General features: G+C 37.2%; 2 long non-coding RNA genes and 2 other non-coding genes across 4 annotated transcripts; 3 read left to right on the plus strand and 1 right to left on the minus strand.

Annotated features, from left to right (window-relative positions):
* Nucleotides 1-9,251: 9,251 nt before the first annotated feature.
* On the plus strand, nucleotides 9,252-9,359 carry LOC112745626 (small nucleolar RNA R71). Its single transcript, XR_003173544.1, has one exon. It is a non-coding gene; the product is annotated as a small nucleolar RNA R71 (small nucleolar RNA).
* A 4,590-nt stretch (nucleotides 9,360-13,949) lies between these two features.
* On the minus strand, nucleotides 13,950-14,055 carry LOC112745889 (small nucleolar RNA R71). The gene has a single exon (XR_003173796.1). It is a non-coding gene; the product is annotated as a small nucleolar RNA R71 (small nucleolar RNA).
* A 3,788-nt stretch (nucleotides 14,056-17,843) lies between these two features.
* On the plus strand, nucleotides 17,844-21,957 carry LOC140178295 (uncharacterized). The gene is made up of 2 exons (XR_011870909.1): nucleotides 17,844-18,942; nucleotides 21,739-21,957. It is a non-coding gene; the product is annotated as an uncharacterized lncRNA (long non-coding RNA).
* A 648-nt stretch (nucleotides 21,958-22,605) lies between these two features.
* On the plus strand, nucleotides 22,606-24,361 carry LOC140178296 (uncharacterized). Its single transcript, XR_011870910.1, has 2 exons — nucleotides 22,606-22,727; nucleotides 23,008-24,361. It is a non-coding gene; the product is annotated as an uncharacterized lncRNA (long non-coding RNA).
* Nucleotides 24,362-25,851: the final 1,490 nt, after the last annotated feature.

Genomic DNA, 25,851 nt, shown 5'->3' on the forward strand with positions numbered 1-25,851 from the left:
ATGAGATTCAAAGAAGAGGTTGGGAAGTTCTCACCAACCCCATTCAACAAGTCAGAATCTTAATAGTTCAAGAGTTCTATGCCAATGCATGGATCACCAAGAAACCATGATCAAAGTGTGAACCTGAACCCAAAGAATTGGCTTACAATGGTTCGGGGGAAATGCTTAGATTTTAGTCCGGAGAATGTAAAGTTGCCATTCAACTTGCCAATGATGCAAGGAGATGCACACTCCTACACTAGAAGGGTCAACTTTGATCAAAGGTTGGACCAAATCCTCATAGACATTTGTGAAGAGGGCGCTCAATGGAAGAGAGATTCAAGAGGGAAGCCGGTTCAACTAAGAAGGCATGACCTCAAGCCCGTGGCTAGGGGATGGTTGGAGTTCATCCAACGCTTAATCATTCCCACTAGCAACCGGTCTGAAGTTACTATAGACCGGGCGATCATGATCCATAGCATCATGATTAGAGAGGAAGTAGAAGTTCATGAGGTTATATCCCAAGAACTCTACAAGGTAGCAGACAAGTCCTCCACTTTGGCAAGGTTAGCCTTCCCTCATCTCATTTGTCACCTTTGCAATTCGGCTGGAATTGACATAGAGAAAGACATTCTCATTGATGAGGACAAGCCCATCACTAAGAAAAGGATGGAGCAAACAAGAGATCCCACTCATGGACAAGAGCATGAGGAAAATCCTCATCATAAAATCCCTGAGATGCCTCAAGGGATGCATTTTCCTCCACAAAACTAGTGGGAGCAAATCAACACCTCCCTAGGAGAATTGAGTTCCAATATGGGACAACTAAGGGGGGAGCACCAAGAGCATTCCATCCTCCTTCATGAAGTTAGAGAAGATCAAAGAATCATGAGAGAGGAGCAACAAAGGCAAGGAAGAGACATTGAGGAGCTCAAGCACTCCATAAGATCTTCAAGAGGAAGAACAAGCCGCCATCACTAAGGTGGACCTGTTCTTTAATTTCCTTGTTCTTTATTTTCTGTTTTTCAAATTTTCATGCTCATGTTTATCAATGTTTGTGTCTTTATTACATGATCATTAGTGTCTTAGAGTCTATGCCCTAAAGTTATGAATGTCCTATGAATCCATCACCTTTCTTAAATGAAAATTGTTTTTAATTGCAAAAAGAAAAAGAATTACATGAATTTCGAATTTTAAAGCAGTTTAATTATTTTGATGTGGTGGCAATACTTTTGTCTTTCTGAATGAATGCTTGAACAGTGCATATTTTTGATATTGTTGATTCATGAATGTTAAAATTGTTGGCTCTTGAAAGAATGATGGAAAAGGAGAAATGTTATTTGATAATCTGAAAAATCATAAAATTGATTCTTGAAGCAAGAAAAAGCAGTGAAAAGCTTGCGAAAAAAAAAGAAAAAAAAAAGAGAAAGAAAAAGCAAGCAGAAAAAGCCAATATCCCTTTAAACCAAAAGGCAAGGGTAAAATAAAAAGGATCCAAGGCTTTGAGCATCAGTGGATAGGAGGGCCCATAGGAATAAAATCCTGGTCTAAGCAGCTAAACCAAGCTGTCCCTAACCATGTGCTTATGGCGTGAAGGTGTCAAGTAAAAACTTGAGACTGAGCGGTTAAAGTCGTGGTCCAAAGCAAAAAGAGTGTGCTTAAGAGCTCTAGACACCTCTAGTTGGGGACTCTAGCAAAGCTGAGTCACAATCTGAAAAGGTTCACCCAGTTATGTGTCTGTGGCATTTATGTATCCGGTGGTAATACTGGAAAACAAAATGCTTAGGGTCACAGCCAAGACTCATAAAGTAACTGTGTTCAAGAATCAACATACTTAACTAGGAGAATCAATAACACTATCTGGATTCTGAGTTCCTATAGAAGCCAATCATTCTGAATTTCAAAGGATAAAGTGAGATGCCAAAACTGTTCAGAAGCAAAAAGCTAAAAGCCCCGCTCAACTAATTAATACTGATCTTCATAGATGTTTTTGGAATTCATTGTACATTCTATTCTTTTTATCCTATTTTATTTTTAGTTGCTTGGGGACAAGCAACAATTTAAGTTTGGTGTTGTGATGAGCGGATAATTTATACGCTTTTTGGCATTGTTTTTAGTATGTTTTTAGTATGTTTTAGTTAGTTTTTATTATATTTTTATTAGTTTTTATTTAAAATTCACTTTTCTGGACTTTACTATGAGTTTGTGTGTTTTTCTGTGATTTCAGGTATTTTCTGGCTGAAATTGAGGGACCTGAGCAAAAATCTGATTCAGAGGCTGAAAAAGGACTGCAGATGGTGTTGGATTCTGACCTCCCTGCACTCGAAGTGGATTTTCTGGAGCTACAGAAGTCCGATTGGCACGCACTTAATTGCGTTGCAAAGTAGACATCCTGGGCTTTCTAGCATTATATAATAGTCCATACTTTATCCGAGATTTGATGGCCCAAACAGGCTTCCAAGTCAGCTTAAGTGTTTTGGCGTCAAAACGCCAGAACTGGCACAAAAGCTGGAGTTAAACGCCCAAACTGGCACAAAAGCTGGCGTTTAACTCCAAGAAAAGTCTCTACACATGGAAGCTTCAATGCTCAGCCCAAGCACACACCAAGTGGGCCCAGAAGAAGATTTCTGCATTAATTACCTATTTCTGTAACCCTAGGCTACTAGTTTTCTATAAATAGGACCTTTTGCTATGATACTTTAGATAGACTTTCATAGACTTTGATAGACCTTTTCACGTTTGGGGGCTAGCCTCACAGCCATGCCTAGACCCTTTTGTTCTTATGTATTTTCAACGGTGGAGTTTCTACACACCATAGATTAAGGTGTGGAGCTCTGCTGTTGTTCATGAATTAATACAATTACTACTGTTTTCTATTCAATTCACACCTACTTCTTCACTAAGATATCCATTCATTCTTCAACTTGATGAATGTGATGATCCGTGACACTCATCATCATTCTCACCAATGAACATGTGCCTGACAACCACCTCTGTTCTACCACCAATGGCTTGAATGCGTATCTCTTGGGTTTCTAATCTATGATTGGAACCTTCGTGGTGTAGGCTAGAATCAATTGGCGGCCATTCCTGAGATCCGGAAAGTCTAAACCTTGTCTGTGGTATTCCGAGTAGGATCTGGGAAGGGATGACTGTGACGAGCTTCAAACTCGCAAGTGTTGGGCGTGTGACAGACGCAAAATGATCAATGGATCCTATTCCAACATGATCGAGAACCGACAGATGATTAGCCGTGCGGTGACAGCGCATTTGGAACATTTTCACTGAGAGGACGGGAAGTAGCCATTGACAACGGTGATGCCCAACATAAAGCTTGCCATGGAAGGGAGTATGAATGATTAGATGAAGGCAATAGGAAAGCAGAGGTTCAAGAGGAACAAAGCATCTTCATACGCTTATCTGAAATTCCTACCAATGAATTACATAAGTATCTCTATCTCTATCTTTATTTTATATTTTATCCATCTTTTAATTATCAAATCTCCATAACCATTTGAATCTTCCTGACTGAGATTTACAAGATGACTATAGCTTGCTTCAAGCCGACAATCTCTGTGGGATCGACCCTTACTCGCGTAAGGTTTATTACTTGGACGACCCAGTGCACTTGCTGGTTAGTTGTGCAGAGTTGTGATAAAGAGTTGAGATTACAATTGTGCGTACCAAGTTGTTGGCGCCATTGATGATCACAATTTCGTGCACCAGTGTCACTTGATCATCACATTCATCATGTTTTTAGGTGTGACTAAATATCTTAGAATAAGAATAATCTTAAATTAAATGGAAAAACAATAGTACTGTGCATTAATTCATGATGAACAGCAGAGCTCCACACCTTAATCTATAGGGTGTAGAAACTTCACCGTTGAAAATACATAAGTGATGAAGGTCCAGGCATGGCCATGAGGCCAGACTCTATGATAGCCTAAAACTGATCAAGGATCTAAATTGATCCAAAGATATAAAATAAATCACTAAAAGTAGTTTTTATACTATACTAGTAGCTAGGGTTACAGAAAATAAGTAACTAAGTGCAGATAGTGCAGAAATCCACTTCCGGGGCCCACTTGGTGTATGCCTGGGCTTAGCATTGAAGCTTTCACATGTAGAGACTTTTCTTGGAGTTAAACGCCAGCTTTGGTGCCAGTTTGGGCGTTTAACTCCAGTTTTTATGCCAGTTCTGGCGTTTAACGCTAGAATAGGGTAGAAAGTGGGCGTTCAAATGCCAGTTTGCCTTATCAAAACTTGGGTAAAGTATGAACTATTATATATTGCTAGAAAGCCTAGGATGTCTACTTTCTAACACAATTGAGAGTGCGCCAATCGGGTTTCCATAGCTCCAGAAAATCCTATTTGAGTGCAGGGAGGTCAGAATACAACAGCATCTGCAGTCCTTTTTCAGCCTCTGAATCAGATTTTTGCTCAGGTCCTTCAATTTCAGCCAGAAAATACCTGAAATCACAGAAAAACAAACAAAATCATAGTAAAGTCCAGAAATGTGATTTTTGCTTAAAAACTTATAAAAATATACTAGAAAGTAGCTAGATCCTACTAAAAACTACCTAAAAACAATGCCAAAAAGCGTATAAATTATCCGCTCATCACAACACCAAACTTAAATTGTTGCTTGTCCCCAAGAAACTCAAAATCAAATAGGATAAAAAGAAGAGAATATACTATAAATTCCAAAATATCAATGAAACTTAGCTCCAATTAGATATGCGGGACTAGTAGCTTTTTGCCTCTGAACAGTTTTGGCATCTCACTTTATCCTTTGAAGTTCAGAATGATTGGCATCTATAGGAACTCAGAATTTAGATAGTGTTATTGATTCTCCTAGTTCAGTATGTTGATTCTTGAACACAGCTACTTTATGAGTCTTGGCCGTGCCCCTAAGCACTTTGGTTTAGCTGCTTAGGCCAGGATTTTATTCCTTTGGGCCCTCCTATCCATTAATGCTCAAAGCCTTGGATCCTTTTTACCCTTGCCTTTTAGTTTAAAGGGTTACTGGCTTTTTGCTCTTGCCTTTTGGTTTAAAGAGCTCTTGGCTTTTTCTGCTTGCTTTTTCTTTTTCTTTCTTTTTTTTTTTCTCAAGCTTTGTTTTTCACTGCTTTTTCTTGCTTCAAGAATCAATTTTATGATTTTTTAGATTATCAATAACATTTCTCCTTTTTCATTATTCTTTCAAGAGCCAACAATTTTAACATTCATAAACAACAAATTCAAAAATATGTACTGTTCAAGCATTCATTCAGAAAACAAAAGGTATTGCCACCACATCAAAATAATTAAACTAATTTCAAGATATAATTCGAAACCATGTACTTCTTGTTCTTTTATAATTAAAAACATTTTTCATCTAAGAAAGGTGATGGATTCATAGGACATTCATAGCTTTTAAGGCATAGACACTAGACACTAATGATCATGTAATAAAGACACAAACATAAACATAAAGCATAGAGAACGAAAATAGAGAAAATAAATAGACAATGAGATTAAGGAACGGGTCCACCTTAGTGAGGGTGGCATCTTCTTCCTCTTGAAGAACCAATGGTGCTCTTGAGCTCCTCTATGTCTCTTCCTTGCCTTTGTTGCTCCTCCCTCATAGCTCTTTGATCTTCTCTAATCTCATGGAGAATGATGGAGTGCTCTTGGTGCTTCACCCTTAGTTGTCCCATGTTGGAACTTAATTCTCCTAGGGAGGTGTTAATTTGCTCCCAATAGTTTTTTGCAGGAAAGTGCATCCCTTGAGGCATCTCAGGGATTTCATGATGAGGAATTTCCTCATGCTCTTGTTGAGGTCCATGAGTGGGCTCTCTTGTTTGCTCCATCCTCTTTTTAGTGATAGACTTGTCCTCTTCAATGAGGATGTCTCCCTCTATGACAATCTCAGCCGAATTGCAGAGGTGACAAATGAGGTGAGGAAAGGCTAACCTTGCCAAATGGAGGACTTGTCAGCCACCTTATAGAGTTCTTGAGGTATAATCTCATGAACTTCCACTTTCTCTCTAATCATGATACTATGGATCATGATGGCCCGATCCACAGTTACTTCAAATCGGTTGCTAGTAGGAATGATAGAGCGTTGGATGAACTCTAACTATCCTCTAGCCACAGGCTTAAGGTCCGGTCTTCTCAATTGAACCGGGTTGCCTCTTGAGTCTCTTTTCCATTGAGCTCCTTCCACACATATGTCCATGAGGACTTGGTCCAAGCTTTGATCAAAGTTGACCCTTCTAGTGTAGGGGCGTGCGTTTTCTTGCATCATTGGCAAGTTGAACGCCAACCTTACATTTTTCGGACTGAAATTTAAGTATTTCCCCCGAACCATTGTAAGCCAATTCTTTGGATTCGGGTTCATACTTTGATCATGGTTCCTAGTGATCCATGCATTTGCATAGAACTCTTGAACCATTAAGATTCCGACTTGTTGAATAGGATTGGAGAGAACTTCCCATCCTCTTCTTCTAATCTCATGTTAGATCTTCGGATACTCACTCCTTTTGAGCTTGAAAGGAACCTCAGGGATCACCTTCTTCTTGGCCACAACTTCATCGAAGTGGTCTTGATGGACCTTTGAGATGAATCTCTCTATGTTCCATGACTTGGAGGTGGAAGCTTTTGTCTTCCCTTTCCTCTTTCTAGAGGTTTCTCCGGCCTTAGGTGCCATAAATGGTTATAAAAAAACAAAAAGTAATGCTTTTACCACACCAAACTTAAAAGGTTTGCTCGTCCTCGAGCAAAGAAGAAAGATTGAAGGAGAATAATAAGAAAATGGAGGAGATAGAGGGAGATGGTGAATTCGGCCAAGGGGGTATAAGGTGTTTGTGATGTGTGAAATTGAAGGAGTGATGAGGGGTATATATAGGAGTGGGGGGGAGGGTTAGGTTCGTGTATTTGGGGTTGGGTTTGGGAGGGAAAAAGAGTTTTGAATTTGAAGGTAGCTAGTGTTTTGGGGAAAAGTGAATGAGGTAATTGGTGAAGGGTATTTGGGAAGAGATATGGAGGTGATTGGTGAAGGGTATTTGGGGAAGTGTGTTATGGAAAGGTGTGAAGAGGAGAGAAGAAGAGGTGGGGTAGGTAGGGATACTGTGGGGTCCACAGATCCTGAGGGGTCAAGGACTTAGCATCCCTGCTCTATTTAGGCATGCAAAACGCCCATAGAGTGCAATTCTGGCATTTAACGCCAGGTTGCTGCTTGTTTCTGGTGTTTAACGCCAGCTTTTCTCCCTTTCTTGGCATTTAACGCCAACTTGATGCCCTGTTCTGGCGTTAAACGCTAGTTTGGTGCTTGTTTCTGGCGCTAAATGCCAGTCTGGTGCCCATTTCTGGCGTTAAACGCCCATAATGGTGCCAGACTGGGCGTTTAACACCCATTCTGCTACTCTTACTGGCGTTTAAACGCCAGTAAGCTCTTCCTCCCGGGTGAGCTATTTTTAATGCTATTTTTCATTTTGTTTTTTATTTTTCAATTGTTTTTGGGACTTCACATGATCATCAACCTACAGAAAATATAAAATAACAATGGAAAGTAAATAGTGGATATAATTAAATAACATTGGGTTGCCTCCCAAAAAGCGCTTCTTTAATGTCAATAGCTTGACAGTGAGCTCTCATGGACCCTTACAGATAATCAGAGCAAGGTTGGGGCCTCTCAACACCAAACTTAGAGTTTGAATGTGGGGGTTTTGTTTGACTCTGTATTGAGAGAAGATTTTCATGCTTCCTCTCCATGGTTACAGAAGGAGAACCTTGAGTCTTGAATACAAGGTAGTCCTCATTCAACTGAAGGACCAACTCTCCTCTGTCAATATCAATCATAGCTTTTGCTGTGGCTAGGAAGGGTCTGCCAAGGATGATGGATTCATCCTCATCCTTCCCAGTGTCTAGGATTATGAAATCAGTAGGGATGTAAAGGCCTTCAACCTTCACTAGCACATCCTCTACTAGTCCATAAGCCTGTTTCATTGATTTGTCTGTCATCTCTAGTGAGATTCTTGCAGCTTGTACCTCAAAGATTCCCAGTTTCTCCATTATAGAGAGTGGCATGAGGTTTATCCCTGACCCCAGGTCACACAGAGCCTTCTCAAAGGTCATGGTGCCTATGGTACAAGGTATGAAGAATTTTTCGGGATCCGATTTCTTCTGAGGTAATGTCTGCCACATTAATGCATTCAGTTCATTGGTGAACAAGGGGGGTTCATCCTCCCAAGTCTCATTACCAAACAACTTGGTATTCAGCTTCAGATTGCTCCTAGATACTTAGCAACTTTCTCTTCAGTGATGTCTTCATCCTCTTCAGAGGAAGAAAATTCATCAGAGCTCATGAATGTCAGAAGGAAGTTCAATGGAATCTCTATGGTCTCTGTATAAGCCTCAGATTCCTTTGGTTCCTCAAAGGGAAACTCCTTTCTGTCTAGAGGACGTCCCATGAGGCTTTTCTCACTGGGACTCACGTCCTCCTCACTCTCTCCAGGTTCGGCCATGTTGATCATGGTTATGGCCTTGCACTCTCTCTTGGGATTTTCTTCTGTATTGCTTGGGAGAGTACTGGAAGGAGTTTCAATAATCTTCTTACTCAGCTGACCCACCTGTGCCTCCAAATTTCTAATGGAGGACCCTGTTTCATTCATGAAACTTAGTGTGGTCTTGGATAGATCAGAGACTATGGTTACTAGGCCAGAATGGCTCTGTTCAAAATTCTCTGTTTGTTGCTGAGAAGATGATGGAAAAGGCTTGCTATTGCTAAACCTATTTCTTCCACCATTATTGTTGAAGCCTTGTTGAGGCTTCTGTTGGTCCTTCCATGAGAAAATTGGATGATTTCTCCATGAAGGATTATAGGTGTTTCCATAGGGTTCTCCCATGTAATTCATCTCTGCCATTGCAGGATTCTCAGGATCATAAGCTTCTTCTTCAGAAGATGCTTCTTTAGTATTGTTGGATGCAGCTTGCAATCCATTCAGACTCTGAAAAATCATATTGACTTGCTTAGTCAATATTTTGTTCTGAGCCAATATGGCATTCAGAGTATCAATTTCAAGAACTCTCTTCTTCTGAGGCGTCCCATTGTTCACAGGATTCCTCTCAGAGGTGTACATGAACTGGTTATTTGCAACCATTTCAATGAGTTCATAAGCTTCTGCAGGGGTTTTCATGTGAAGAGATCCTTCTGCAGAATGGTCCAATGACATTTTTGACAACTCAGATAGACCATCATAGAATATACATATGATGCTCCATTCTGGAAGCATGTCAGAAGGACACCTTTTGATCAATTGCTTATAACTTTCCCAAGCTTCATAGAGGGACTCACCTTCCTTCTATCTGAAGGTTTGGATTTCCACTCTAAGCTTGCTCATCTTTTGAGGTGGAAAGAATTTGGCCAGGAAAGCACTAACCAGCTTTTCCCAAGAGTTCAGGCTTTCCTTAGGTTGTGAATCCAACCATGTTCTAGCTCTGTCTCTTACAGCAAAAGGGAAAAACATAAGCCTGTAGACCTCGGGATCAACTCCATTGGTCTTGAGAGTGTCACAGATTTGCAAGAATTCAGCTAAGAACTGATGGGGATCTTCCAATGGAAGTCCATGAAACTTGCAATTCTGTTGCATTAGAGAAACTAATTGAGGCTTAAGCTCAAAGTTATTTGCTCTAATTGCAGGAATTGAGATGCTTCTTCTATAGAAGTTAGAAGAGGGTGCAATAAAGTCACCAAGCATCTTCCTTGCATCTCCACCATTGTTATTGGGTTCGGCCATAGCTATTTTCTCTGTTTCAAAAATTTCAGTTAGGTCCTCTTCAGAGTATTGTGCTTTAGCTTCTCTTAGTTTCCTCTTAAGAGTCCTTTCAGGTTCAGGATCAGCTTCAACAAGAATGCTTTTATCCTTGTTCCTGCTCATATGAAAGAGAAGAGAACAAAGAAAATATAGAATCCTGTATGTCACAGTATAGAGATTTCTTTATGTGAGTAGAAGAAGAGAACAATAGAAGAATGAGAAGAGAAGAACTCGAACACAGAGAAGAAGAGGTGGTTCGAATTATGAGTAGAAGAGGACTGTTAGTAGATAAATAAATAAATAGAAGGAGATGAAAGAGGGGGAGAGAATTCGAATTTTATTTAAAATAAAAGGAAAATATTTTTGTTTTTATTTTAAAATGTAGTTTAGAATTCAAAAATTAAAAAGAAAAACAAAATAAAATTTGAAAAAGATAAGAAATAGTAACTAATTTATTTAGTTTTCAAATTTAGGAGAAAATATATGATTGAAATAGAAAACTTTTAAAATCAAACAAAAAGTTAAGTAGTTAATTGAAAAATATTTGAAAATCAATTTTGAAAAGATAAGAAGTTAGAAAAGATTTTGAAATTAAGTTTTGAAAAAGATATGATTGAAATTTATTTGAAAAAGATTTGAAAAAGAAATTTAAAAAGATTTGATTTTTGAAATTAAAGTTGATTACTTGACTAACAAGAAACAAAAAGATACGATTCTAAAATTAAAGATTGAACCTTTCTTAATAGACAAGTAATAACTTAAAATTTTGAATCAATCACATTAATTGTTAGTAAAGATTTTGGAAAATATGAGATAAAAATAAGAAAAAGATTTTGAAAATCAATCTTTAAAATTTTCGAAAAAAATGAAAGAAAAATGAAAAAGATTTGATTTTTGAAAAGGTTTTGAAAAGATAGGATTTTTAAATTGAAAATTTGACTTGACTCAAAAGAAATAACTAGAATTTTAAAAATTTTTCAAAAAGGCAACTCAAATATTCGAAATTTATGAGAAGAATAAGGGAAATATATTTTTTTGATTTTTGAATTTTTAATGAGGGGAGAGAAAAAAAAAGATATCATTTTGATGTTTTTCTCTTTTGAAATTAAACAACAAAAAATGAAACAAAACATAAAAATTTAAGATCAAAATAAGTAATGCATGTAAGAACACTTTGAATGTCAAGATGAACACCAAGAACACTTTGAATGTCAAGATGAACACCAAGAACTTATTTTTGAAAATTTTTAAGGAAAGACACACATGCAAGACACCAAACTTAGAAATTTTCAATGTTTAGACACTAGCAAATTGAAAATGCATATGAAAAATAAGAAAAGACACAAAACATGAAAATGCAAAGATCAAACAAAGAGGATCATCAAGAATAACTTGAAGATCATGAAGAACACCATGCATGAGTTTTCAAAAATTTTAAGAAAAGTTAAAAAGATGCAATTGACACCAAACTTACAATTTGACACTAGACTCAAACAAGAAACACAAAATTATTTTTGGTTTTATGATTTTATTAACTTTTTTTGTATTTTTCAAAAATTATTTTGAAAAATAAAATAAATAAATTCAAAATTTTTAATAGGAATTCCAAGAATCATGCAATGTTAGTCTAAAAACTCCGGTCAGGAATTTAGACATGGCTTACTAGCCAGCCAAGCTTTCAGTGAAAGCTTTGGTCCAAAACACTAGACATGGCCAATGGCCAGCCAAGCTTTAGCAGATCATTACATTCAACAGCAAGATTGATTGAAATCAACAAGCTCTTGTGATGATAAGTTGAAACCTCGGTCCAAAAGATTAGACATGGCTTCACAGCCAGCCAGACTTCAACAAATCATCATGAAACTCTAGAATTCATTCTTAAAAATTCTGAAGACATAGAATAATTTATTTTTTTGAAAATTTTTTGAAAATAAAAATAATAAAAATAAAAAGCTTAAAATTAAAATAAAATTACCTAATCTGAGCGACAAGATGAACCGTCAGTTGTCCAAACTCAAACAATTCCCGACAACGGCGCCAAAAACTTGGTGCACGAAATTGTGATCTCAATGGTGCCAACAACTTGGTACGCACAACCGTAATCTCAACTCTTTTTCACAACTCTGCACAACTAACCAACAAGTGCACTGGGTCGTCCAAGTAATAAACCTTACGTGAGTAAGGGTCGATCCCACGGAGATTGTCGGCTTGAAGCAAGCTATGGTCATCTTTGTAAATCTCAGTCAGGCAAATTCAAATGGTTATGAGGTTTTGATAATTAAAATATAAAATAAAACATAAAATAAGATAGAGATACTTATGTAATTCATTGGTGGGATTTCAGATAAGCGTATGGAGATGCTTGTTGCTTCTGAATCTCTACTTTCCTACTGCCTTTATTCAATCATTCATACTCCTTTCCATGGCAAGCTGTATGTTGGGGATCACTGTTGTCAATGGCTACCGTCCGTCCTCTCAGTGAAAATGGTCCAACTGCGTTGTTACCACACGGCTAATCATCTGTCGGTTCTCACTCATGTAGGAATAGGATTTATTGATCCTTTTGCGTCTGTCACTACGCCCAACACTCACGAGTTTGAAGCTCGTCACAGTCATCCCATCCCAGATCTTACTCGGAATACCACAGACAAGGTTTAGACTTTCTGGATCTCAAGAATGCTGTCAATTGATTCTAGCTTATACCATGAAGACTCCGATCTTTCAGAATGGAGGCTAAGAGATATGCATTCAAGCTTGTTTTCATGTAGAACGGAAGTGTTTGTCAGGCACGCGTTCATAGGTGAGAATGGTGATGAGTGTCACTTGATCATCACATTTATCATGTTCTTGGGTGTGAATGAATATCTTAGAATAAGAATAAGCTTAAATTGAATAGAAAAATAATAGTACTGTGCATTAATTCATGAGGAACAGCAGAGCTCCACACCTTAATCTCTGGGGTGTAGAAACTCCACCGTTGAAAATACATAAGTGATGAAGGTCCAGGCATGGCCGTGAGGCCAGCCTCTATGATAGCCTAAAATTGATCAAGGATCTAAATTGATCCAAAGATATAAAATAAATCACTAAAATTAGTTTTTATACTAAATTAGTAGCTAAGGTTACAGAAAATAAGTAACTAAGTTCAGATAGTGCAGAAATCTACTTCCGGAGCCCACTTGGTGTGTGCTTGGGCTGAGCATTGAAGCTTTCACATGTAGAGACTTTTCTTCGAGTTAAACGCCAGCTTTGGTTCCAGTTTGGGCGTTTAACTCCAGCTTTTATGCCAGTTCTGGCGTTTAACGCCAGAATAGGGTAGAAAGTGGGCGTTCAAATGCCAGTTTGCGTTATCAAAACTCGGGCAAAGTGTGGATTATTATATATTGCTCGAAAGCCCAGGATGTCTACTTTCTAAAGCAATTGAGAGCGCGCCAATTCGGTTTCTGTAGCTCCAGAAAATCATTTCGAGTGCAGGGAGGTCAAAATCCAACAGCATCTGCAGTCCTTTTTCAGCCTCTGAATCAGATTTTTGCTCAGGTCCCTCAATTTCAGCCAGAAAATACCTGAAATCACAAAAAAACACACAAACTCATAGTAAAGTCTAGAAATGCTGATTTTTTGCTTAAAAACTAATAAAAATATGCTAGAAAGTAGCTAGATCCTACTAAAAACTACCTAAAAATAATGCCAAAAAGTGTATAAATTATCCGCTCATCAGTTTACAACAAGCAAGACTTTACATGAATCATAATAATGCTGCTAATGCCAATATGGAAAATCCGAATGGGAATGAGCAACCAAGAAGAGTGCTTGGCTCTTACACTACTCCTAATGCAGATCTTTATGGCAAAAGCATTGTGGTGCCTCCCATAACTGCAAACAATTTTGAATTGAAGCCTCAACTTGTCACTCTTGTGTAACAAAATTGCCAGTATCACGGACTTCCTCAGGAAGACCCAAATTAATTTATTTCTGATTTTCTGCAGATTTGTGATACTGTGAAGACTAATGGAGTAAATCCTGAGGTATACAGACTCATGCTCTTCCCGTTTGCTGTGAGGGATAGAGCAAAGCTATGGTTAGATTCTCAACCCAAGGAGAGTCTTGATACTTGGGATAAGGTTGTCACTAGATTTCTGACTAAATTTTTCCCACCTCAAAAGCTGACTAAGCTAAGGGTGGAGGTTCAGACTTTCAGACAGAAAGATGGTGAGACCCTTTATGAAGCTTGGGAGAGATTCAAGCTACTGACTAGGCAATATCCTCCAGACATGTTCTCTCGATGGACTCAATTGGATATTTTTTATGAGGGCTTATGTGAAATGTCCAAGATGCGTTAGATAATTCTGTAGGTGGTTCTTTGCACATGAAGAAGACACCAGATGAGACTATTGAGCTTATTGAGTTAGTTGCTAACAACCAATACTTATATTCCTCCAACAGGAATCCTTTGCACTCTGAGACCTCTCAGAAGAGAGGCATTTTGGAAGTGGAAGCTGTTGATGCTCTTTTTGCACAGAACAAGCTTTTGTCTCAACAATTAAATCTGATTACTCAATGGTTGAGTGGAATGTAAGTTTCAGCTGTCAACACTCAAAATGCACCCCAAGAGGTCCCTTATGACATGACAGGTAATTTTATGCAAAATGAAAATTATAATTATGCTCAATCTTCTTCTGAACAGGTCCATTACATGGGGAGTGCTCCTAGAAACCCCCAATAATGATCCCTATTCTAGGACCTACAATCAGAGGTGGAGAAATCACCAAAATTTTGGGTGGAGAGAGCAACCTCAGATGCCACAGAATTTTAATAATAATTCTCAGGGTGGTTTTCAACAGAATAATTTTAATAACCACCAGTTTTAGTCATCTCAGCAAGCAACTTCTCAGTCCCAGCAAAATAATGATATGGAAGCAATATTGGCAAGTTTTAGACAGAAAACCAGAGCATCAATCAAGAACTTGGAGATTCAGATGGGTCAATTAGCCACAAAAGTTAATGAAATTGATCAGAGGACCACTAATAGCCTTCCTAGTAACACAATTCCAAATCCAAGAGAGGAATGCAAGGCTATCACCTTGATAAGTGGACAAGTGGCAAGTATGGAAGCACAAGTTAATGAGGAGCCAGTTGAAAAGGAAGCTCCAGAGGAGAAGAAGGAAGAAGTAGAGCACGTCCCTCCAAAGCGTGCAAACAACCCATTCTCAGACTCTCTTGACACTTATCCTACATTGCCAAATGCTCCTGAGTACAAGCCTAAAATGCCATATCCTCAGAGGCTTCAAAAGGAGACCAAGGACAAGCAGTTTTCAAAGTTCTTGAAAGTCTTCAGAAAGTTGCAAATCAATATTTCTTTTGCTAAGGTTCTGGAGCAAATGCCACTCTATGTCAAGTTCATGAAGGAGCTGTTGTCAAAGAAGAAGCCTTTAAAGGGAGATGAGACAGTGGTCCTGACTAAGGAATGTAGTGCCATCATTCAGAATAACTTGCCAAGGAAGATGCCAGATCCAGGGAGCTTTCAAATTCCATGTACCATTGGGAGCACCACCTTTCAGAATGCCCTATGTAATCTGGGGGCAAGCATAAATTTAATGCCCTTGTCTGTGATGAAGAAGTTGCAAATCCAAGAGGCACAACCCACAAGGATAGCATTACAGATGGCAGACAAATCTATAAAGTCTGCATATGGATTAGTGGAGAATATCTTGGTCAAAGTTGGTAAGTTCTTCCTCCCAGCAGATTTTGTGATTCTTTACACAGGGGAGGATGAGAATGCCTCTATAATTCTAGGAAGACCCTTCCTAGCCACTAGGAGAGCTATAATTGATGTAGAAGCAGGTGAATTAGTGCTTAGAGTGCATAATGAGCAACTGATCTTTCATGTTTTCAAAGATATATATTCAGCAGCTGAAGAAGAGAAGTGCATGCAGACTGAGCTTATTGATACAAATCTTCAAGAACCCCCTGATGATGCACAGCAGAAATTGTAGCTCAAACCTCCTTTAGTGACAACCAATAAAATCCCTCCTGACATCAAACCTAAATTTGGTGTCGGGAATGCATCATCCACCATGGAGGAGGTCCCCAAAAAGAAGAAAGTACCCAGGGGATGGAGAAACAAAAATTGATGTGTGGCAGAAGTTAACCAATTCAGAGATTTTAATTAAGAGACAGTGTTGCACGTATATCTCTTAATCGGCTAAGATCTACCTCACCAATTTAAAAAGGGTTGTCACAAATTTTAGAAATAAAATACTGGGAGTATGAGTCCCAAGTCGTCTCCCAACGAGTTGCAGGAAAGAGTGCTAATTTATTAATCAGAAAATTCCCAGAAAGTTGAGTTTGATAATGAGCAATTAAAATAATTATGAAATAAGGCAATAAAAATAAACTAAGAATAATTATTGATACTCTGAATAAAGAGCCTTGACTGGGGGAATAATTAAGTGGAACTTCTATCCTTGTTGGGATCTTCTCAAGTGTGGTGTAAAAAGGTTGTTGTTCTCACTCGATTTTTCCTTACTAAATAAGGAAAGGTATGGTGATTGAACTAACTCTCACCCTCAGATCCTAGCCCTCTCCCTTGGGGAGGTCTAGTGTTAGTAGGTATGGAATTAGCCAACAACGTCGAGTTTAACCAAGCACTTGAGGATTCCAACTCAAGTATCACCTCTTAATCAACCCCCATGTCAAGTAGAAATTCTACTCTATTTACATGAAATTAATAATCATAAAAATATGAGAAGACATAATTGATTAAAATAAAATAGAGAATTAAAATTAATTAAAAATAAAAATAACTTCATATATTAATAAATTCAAAATGTAACATACTTAATTGAATAGAGTTAATGAGTAACTAATTAAAAATAAAGGAATGAGGAAACAAACTAAAGTAATGTCATCAACGGAGGTAATGACTTTTAGCATCCAAAAATCCAAGCAAAAGCATAAACTATCAATGTATTGCAACTCTAAAAAACTCAGATCTGAAACTAAGTGTAATCCTAATGTGATGAATCTCAATGTGTGTGGATGCGTCTTGAGTCTCTGCATGTTCCCTAGGTTTAGTCAGTGTTTCTGGGCCGAAAACTGGGTTAAAAAGTGGCCCGAAATTGCCCCCAGCGTATTCTGTTATTTTTGTCGATCGCGCAGGTCACGCGTACGCGTCATCCACACGTTCGCGTCAGTCAGCGATTTTCCTTGTCACGCGTTCGCGTGGTTCACGCGTTTGCATCACTCGTGCAGACTCCAATCCATGCGTTTGCGTCAGCGTCGCTGCGAATTCTTCACTTCGCGCGTTCACGTGGGCCATGCGCTCGCGTCATTGCTCGCTGGTCATCTCCTTAGTTTCTTGTGTTCCTTCCATTTTTGCAAGCCTCCTGTAACAACCTTAGCTTTTGAAAATCAAATAATTAGTCATTTGTGATTTATTATATTTGTTGATAACTTTATTTTAAGAAAATTATTTTACTAAAAGTAATTAAATACATTTTCATGATAATTGAAGTTTAAATTAATTAGAATTTTTATATAATCTTTATTGGATATTTGGTATAATTGAAATTATAAGTTTGATAATTGAAAAATTAGAATAATTGTATAATTTAATTTAAATAAATTCTATTTTTAAATGAATTATATTATTATTAACTTGAACTCCTAGGAATTATTTTATTAGAAATGATTAGATTGATATTTATAAATACTTTAAGTTTAAGTCAATAAATATTTATGTACAACTTTATTATAATTAATTATTTTATAAATTGAAATTAAAGTTTCAGAAATAGGAAAATAATAGAGATTTGTATGATTTAATCTAGAAAATTGATATTTGAATTTAAATTGTACTTTACAAAATATAATTAACTTGTTCATTTTATAATGTAAATTAGAAATAATTGATTGAACTTAGCAATATGATGATAAATAATGTCCTTAAATATTTTTAATAGAGTATATTGGATTTTAAAATTACTCTATCCTCCAATTTTATCAAAATATCTATTCATATCTATCCATATTCTTTTATAAAATCCCTAATTTCTAACACTAATTCCCAAATCAACCTCAGAAACCCTAATTTCCCAAATTGGAAACCCTAACCCTAAATTCCCCATCAGAGACCCTAACCCCCTCCTCTACACCACATAGCCGCAGCCTTACCCTCCCTCAACGCAACAAACACACATACACGCAGAGAGGAGATCGGAGGAAGAGATAGTGCCGGCAGAAGGAAAGAAGAGCGTCGCCGGCCTGGTACCACCGCCGCTGTCGCCCTCATCGCCGCTCCGTGGAGCCCGCTTCATCACTGCCGTCGAGGTCTTCTTCGTCGCAGTCACTGGAGGTCTATGAACAGAGAGAAGACGCGCGAGGAATGAGAAGCTTTCCCCGTCACCGTTCCACCTCAACCTGGCATCGCCGTCATGGTCGCCAGGGAAGTCGCCATCGCCGTCGTGGCCAGGTGCCGTCGATGGAAGCCACCGCCGTCACCTGAGAAGAACCCGAAGAGAGAGAGGGAGCCCGTAGAGAGGGACGCGAAGTAGGAGCCTCCGTGTCACGCCGCCGATCTATCACCGTGTTGCTACATCGCCGTTCATCCTTGTCGTCGCCGTCGCTGCTGGTCTGCCTTGGAGCCGCCGTCGAGTAGAACGCGAGGAAGAGGAGTTCTTGCCGCTGTTGTACACCTAGTCATCGTTGCTGCTTCCAATCACGCCGTTGACACTGGCGTCACTGCCACAACCACCCTTAAGCTGCTGCGCTGCTTGACCTATTGAACCACCATCTGAGATACTGTTGGCTTGTCGCTGCTGTTTGTTGGGTTCAAGATCGCTGCTGCTATTCTTGCTCTACTCTGCTTCTGCTCTTAGTTTCTGGAGTTTGACAAGAACGCCACTGTCGCTGCTGGAGCTGCTGTCGCTGTTGCTCTGGATCCATTTTGAACCGTTATCATCGCCGTTTGGCTGACACTGAGGCTTCCCACTGCCACTGGAGCTGCTCAGGATCACCGCTGTGGCTGCCATAGGAACAGAACGGGTGTCAAAATCTGGCATAATGCCACTGTTGTCGATTAGAGATGCCAAAACTACCGTTGCTGCTGTGGATTTGGAATACTGGGTGTGTCGCGTTTAAATTCTGCAAATTTCGACACTCTGAGGTAGGGGATTAATTTTTAAAGTTAAATGTTTTTAATTTAGAATGCCTACAAAGTTAATTGGATAATTGCAAATAGTTAACAATGGTTAAGAATTGATTAATTGATGTGAATTGCTTGAAAGGTGTTTGAGAATAGTTAGCTGTTGTGATTATTGTGAATTATGACTGGAATTGGATACCGTTGTGATTATTCTGAATTATGAATTTGAATTGGAAGTGATTGTGATGCTTCTGAATTATAAGTGAAATTAAATGCGATTGTGAATTGTACTTTGAATGATTGATTTTTTTGTGATGATTTGGCTAAGATTCTGATCTTAGATGAACTATTTTGAATTGTTTGATATTGAATTGGAATTTTAATATAATGGAATGGCTGTGAGATAGACTTATGAAAGGTTGAATTTGGTTAAAGTGTGGTTGTGAATGATAATGTTATTTATTAAATTAAAATATGATGGGTTAATTATTGAATGAAATGTATTTAAGAAAAGTTAGTTGTGGTAATTATTCTGAGTTATAATTGAAGTTGGATGGGGATGTGAACTGAGTTCAGGTTATGGCTGTGATATTGAATGGCTTCGTTGCCGTGAGTAATTAACTGATGAGGTTTACTTTGATTTAAGGCCGTGATTGTTACGGGTTTTTCTGATTATTTTAGGATTGCTGCAAATTCCGATTTTAGTTGATTATGCCAAGTTGGTTATTATTGTTGATTTAAGTCTAATTAGAGTTGATTTTGAGGACGGTTAAAGAATTGAAGGTTGACCACTGAACTATTTTCTTAAAATATGATCTTTAGAATAAAATGGTAACTTTGCTAATAACTAAATTACTTTAAGAATAACTAGAAATATGAAAAAGTTTGTGTTTCAAATATTAGTTATGAATTCTTGAAGCTGAACTAGTTTACTTTTTAAAGAATGGTTTATAGAAACACTGATTTTAATTAATGTTAGGATGTTGGTTTTCAAACTGATTTATGATGAGATGATTATTGAGCTTCTGTTGTGATAACTGCTGATAAAAGAATTGGAGATTTGTTGAGAAAGAGGGAACCCATAAGGGTGGCTAAGTCCGAGTTTTAGAGGAGGTGCTGCCGGAATTTTGTGAAATTTGAGGTTTTATTTGGAAACGTTATTTTATAAGAACTGGATTTGGAAAGTTATATTATTTAAAGTTTTATTTAGTGATTAAAGTATTTTGTATGGGCTGAATCTATTACAAAAACGATTTTATTAGAGTTGATTCACTAATAATAGAATGTATTATGTTTTGAATTTTATTTAGGTAAGAAAAAAATTATACTATTTTGAATTTGAATTATTAAGAAAAAGTTTATGTTCAAGTTTGAAATATTTATAAAAGAAGTTATGTTTTGAGGTTTATTTAATATGAAGAGAGTTAAGCTTGGGGTTTGCAATAAAGGATTACTTTTTAGAAGTTTAATGAATATATAATATTTGAATTTGAATGATAAAGAGAGATGGTCTTTGAGTCTTTGGGAAGTTAGTAAACTTGAAAAAGAGTTTTATTTGGTTACTTTTAGTAAGAGGGTGATGTTTTGAAAAGTATTTAACAAATTTAAAACAAATGATTTTCTTGAGTCTTCCGAAAGAAAATTAGACTAGAAAATAGTTTTAAAATTGGTTCGAGTTAAGAGGTTGTAAAAGTGGAAGTCGTAAAACATGATTGGATAAAGAAAGAGAGAGATATTGTATAAAAATATGTAACTGGAGTTGAACAACGAGAATGATAACTTATGATGATGAATAATGAGAATGATGATGAATGATGATAATGAGAATGATTATGTGATGATTTGTTGCTTGAGGCAACCCAAGAGATATTTATTTGTTGCTTGAGGCAACCCAAGAGATGTGTTTATTCATTTGTTGCGTTAAGGCAACTCCAGATATACTTGTATGATCATCTGCTGCAGTGAGGCAGTCAGATAGATAATGGTGTGATCACTGAGAACGCTTTCCTACGGTACAGATCCATATTTTATCTCTATAAGGCAGAGGGGTTATTTCCTGCTACAGAAGTACCGTGACCACCTGTTCCATTTCTGTAGTGGCAGAGGGGTTATTTCCTGTATACAGAAGGTGTGTCGGCGTACATCCCTGCAGTGACAGATGTGTTATTTCCTGTGTGCAGTGGACCCTGTGGTGGCAGAGGGGTTATTTCCCGTACACAGGGGTATAGCCAATAGGAAAGCCTTATCCAGACAGAGGTTGCTGGATAACGTCGGGAGCGGGTTAGTAACCGACAGATGAGCTCATTACCTGCACTAGGGCTAGACATGCATCATCCTTATTTGCGCATCTACATTTGATTGTGTTTGCTTGTTTTATTTCTTTATAATTTGTGTTGCTTGTCTTGTCTCTTTGTGATTGTGCTGTTTGTCTTAGTGACTTGCTTGTGTGTTTGATTAGATATTTTTGTTGATGCTGTGAACTTAGTAAAGTATTGAGGAATGGTATTTGTGAAATGAGGTTTCGGTATATTATTTATGTTGTTGATTTACTTAGTTACTATGATGGTTGAGGAATGCTATTTGTAGCTGATGAATTGTTAATGCGGTTGAGACTTTATGTAAGTAATATGATTTAAAGAAAGGGATTTAAACTGTTTCAAGTAAGTCTTGAGAAATTTTTGAAAAGGTTTGACAAAGAAAACTACCTTGGAAACTTGAGTTAATTATTTGCATGTTAATCATTACTTTTACGGCATTCCTATTCCCTACTGAGAACGTGTGGTTTGTTCTCACCCCAAAATCTTCCACCCTTTTCAGTGATACAGGTTCGAAGACTCAGTTTGAAGCTGTGGGCGATTGTTAGACCTTATTTATGAGTTAAGTTTTTTTTAATTGAGTTGCTTTCATAGAATTCCCTCGCCCTTATTGCTTAAGATTTTTATACAGAGGGATAGGATTTGTATCTGAGTGTTATTTGAAATCTTTTGTATGACAGATATTATTATTAATAATTATGTGATTATTATTACTCTGAAATGCTATATGTTTTTGATAAACAAAAACAAATTTTCTGGAATTTTCTATAAAACTAAATCGCGATATCGAACTAAAGGCTTAATAGTAAATAGTTAATAAAGGAAAGTAGGTTGGTAACGCCTTACTTTCGGTACGATCATGACGTTCTGAAAGTTGGGTCGTTACACCTCCTCTCTAATTTTCAAGCTATTCATGCCCTATGAAGCCCGAAACACTTAACACACAAATCACGGCATCGAATGGGATAAAGAAAAATTAAAATACATAATTAAAAGTCTCTAGAAGGTAAGTTTTCAACCATGGAGTAATTTTGGGAAGGAATTTTAAATACATGCTTATCATATGAATAAATGGTTAGAGATTTGATAAAACCACACAATTAAACACAATATAAATCATAAAATAATGGTTTATCAACCTCCCCACACTTAAACATTAGCATGTCCTCATGCTTAGTTGAAGGAGATAGAGTGAATGAGTAGGGACATGTAGAACTCATGCAATGCAATGCAATATATATATATATATATATATATATATATATATATATATATATATATATTGTAAATGCAACTATATGCTTCTTGTCTACTTGGTTAAAAGTAAATAAGCTCTTCATGACAAATATAAATTAAATTTCACTAACTCAATTCATATAGTAAATACAGGTAACATTGTAAGAAGACAGCTCATGAAAGTAGGGAACATAGAATTAAGCACTGAACCCTTACTGGTAGTGTATGTGCACTCTAATCACTCAGGTGTATAGGGTAATCACTCTACTCTTCTCTAGTCATGCTTTCTAAAATTTTTTCTTCACCTAACCAATCAACAATATTTAACATACCAATGCAAACATCATGAGGTCTTTTCAAGGTTGTAATGGGGCTAAGGTAAGGGTAAGGGTATATGTATATTGATGACATGTCATCATGTCAAGTTTTTCTATGCTTTTTCATACAAGAAATTGATAATTAATGCTTAAATATTGCATTCTTTTGTGCTTAAATGGTATATTTCCTTGATCTTTTGATTTTGTAAATTTTGTAGGAAATAAGAAGAAAAAGAAGCAAAAAGAGCACAAAATAAGCTAAAAAGAAGAAAAGAGGAATTTTGGGCACACTTTGAAGTTGGAGCACACTTTGGAGCCTTAGGCCACGCTTTTAAAAGCATGGCCCATGACCAAATCAAGGAAGCTTGACAATCAGCACTCACAAAGCTCAACTAAGTGAACTTAGCTTTACGTGAAAAATTCAGCATGGAAGCAAGAATTTTCGCTATGTTAAACTTGGGCGTTCACAGCATGACCATGCCTCCTTCAAAGGGCCATAACTTGAGCTACAGACGTCCAATTGATGTGCTTTCAGTTGCATTGGAAAGCTGACATTTAGAGCTTTCCAACAATATATAGCAATCTATATTTGGCATAAAATTGAGGCACGAGTGAAAGCCAGCTTTAAGGACCAAAAACAAGCAAAAATAGACCAAAGTGGCTTCACCAAGATTCGAAGTGGGAGCCTCTCACTTGCAAGGAAGGAGCGCTACTCCTTGAAATAAAAATGGGTACAACATTTCACTCAACAAGGCTTGAACTTGGAGCTTCCTTGTACAAGCACTCCTTACTCTCCACTCTTCCAAGGAAATCAACACCAATTTGCTTCCACCAAGGATCGAACTTGGAAGCATGAAGCACACAACTAGGCGCTACAATGGGGAGCTCAGTTGGATTTCCGAACTGAGCGCTACTCTCCCCCATTCTCCACACTTTTGGCATGCCAAGGAGCAAGCCTTGCGCACAAGTTGACACACCCAAGGCTAGACATAGAGCTCAGTTCAATTTTCTAACTGAGCTCTATTGAAGAGCAACGTGAACAAGGGGCTGGCACACCAAAAATTGGGCAACACAAAGCACATTGGGCGCTCAGTTTGGTATTTGAACTGAGCCGTGCCCTGGGAGTGTCACCCATGGGCCAAAATTCAACCAAAATTCCATTTAAATTCAATTCTTCACCAAATTGAATCAAGGCCAACCAAACCCATCTCTCTTCAAATCCAAAGCAAGCAAAGCCCACATCATCACTCAAAGGCACAAGAACAAGCTAGAATTAGGATTTTTATTTAATTTGTTTTTCATTTCAATTTCATTTTATTTTCATTTTGTAAAAAGCCTATATAAAGGCATCATTCTCATTTTCATCTGGGTAGAGGAGGTCAGTTCCATTAGAGAGTATAGGGGCTGGCTCCATTTGAGAGCTCTCTCTCTTAGTTTTCATTTCTGTTTTAAATCTTGGATTGAGATTGGAAGGAATTCTGTTTTCATTCTCTATCTGCAACTTCTCTTGTTCTTCTTCTGCAACTTTCAAGTGAATTGTGATTTGAATCAAAGTTCTCTTCATTGCTTTAATCTTTAATTTCCTGCATCTTATTTTCTGTTGGATCAAGGAAGGGGTTGAGATCTAGACTTGTTCTCTAGTCTCATTGATCCCCTGAGATCTTCAGTTGTCTTTTTGGAATTTGCAATTAAGTTGAGATATCTTGCTGTTTTGAATTTTTCAAGCAATTTCCCTTTTCTGTTTAGATCTGTTGCATGTTATTGCATCTTTTACTTCTCTGTTTAATTGCTATTTACACTTTCTTGTTTGATTTATTTAATTCCCAGCACCCAACTTCCTTTATTCTTCCTGCAATTTAAATTTCCTGTTACTTGTTCTCAAGATGTCTTCAATTGCTTGCTTTACTGCTCTCTTTAATTTCCACCACCCCAACCCCCTTTACATTTCATGCAATTTACATTTCTTGTTATTTAAGTTTCTGCAATTTACTTTTCTTGTTCTTTAAGTTTCTGCATAATTACTTTCTGCAACTTTAAATTTCCTGTCATTTAAAATTCTGTTCGTCACTTTTCACCTCAAATCATCAATGTTAGCTTGACTAAACTAATCACCCACTGAAATTGCTTGATCCATCAATCCCTGTGGGATCGGCCTCACTCTAAGTGAGTTTTACTACTTGATACGACCCGGTACACTTGCCAGTGAATTTTGGGCGTTGGAATTCGTTTTCCAAAATATCCCATCATATATGGCTAAGTGAGCTTTATAAATTGAATCTTTAATTAACCTAAACTTTCACCTAACATAAATACACTCTATATAACTCTAGAATCATGCCAAGCTACCCAAAATTCTCACCTTTGTATTACATATTCATGTATCAACTTTTCTTAAATTTTATCACAGATGCATTGATTTTTTTCATTAACTTAACATTGGGGTAATTTTGTCCCCTTATTTGTTTACTTATTTATTGAATTTTTTTTTTAAATTAAAAGTAAAAGTAAACATAACATTATCAATGCACATGGATTTTTAATTTTTCTAGTCTTACATGAGTAGGTACCCAACTTCCCATTATTTTATCGTGACACATTCCCTTATTAACCCTTGTTCCCACAATTTTCCCATACTCAATTAACACACCATTCTTATCTTAAGCTAACTAAAGATTCAATTGGAATATTTAATTGTTTTTCCGCTTAAGGCTAGTAATGTGGTAAAATATAGAACAAATGGGATAAAAAGGCTCAAAGTGGCTGACAAAGGTAATTTAAAGGGTAGGCTTGTTTGGGATAAGTGAGCTAAACAAATAATGGCCTCAATCATACGCATGCATATAACATATTAAACATTGGACATATAGGATGAAACAAAATAAAGATCACAATCATAGAGAAGTAAACACACAAGAATAAAATATTTATGGTTAAATAATGTAACCATGTAATTAAGCTCAAATCTCACAGGTTGTGTGTTCTTAGCTTTTCAAACTATGTTCCAAATACGACTTCAAACAATTTTAACATGAAATTTTTTATTTAAATTAGTGAAATTTTTC

Source organism: Arachis hypogaea, chromosome 14 (genome assembly GCF_003086295.3).
Source record: "Arachis hypogaea cultivar Tifrunner chromosome 14, arahy.Tifrunner.gnm2.J5K5, whole genome shotgun sequence".
NCBI lineage: Eukaryota > Viridiplantae > Streptophyta > Magnoliopsida > Fabales > Fabaceae > Arachis > Arachis hypogaea.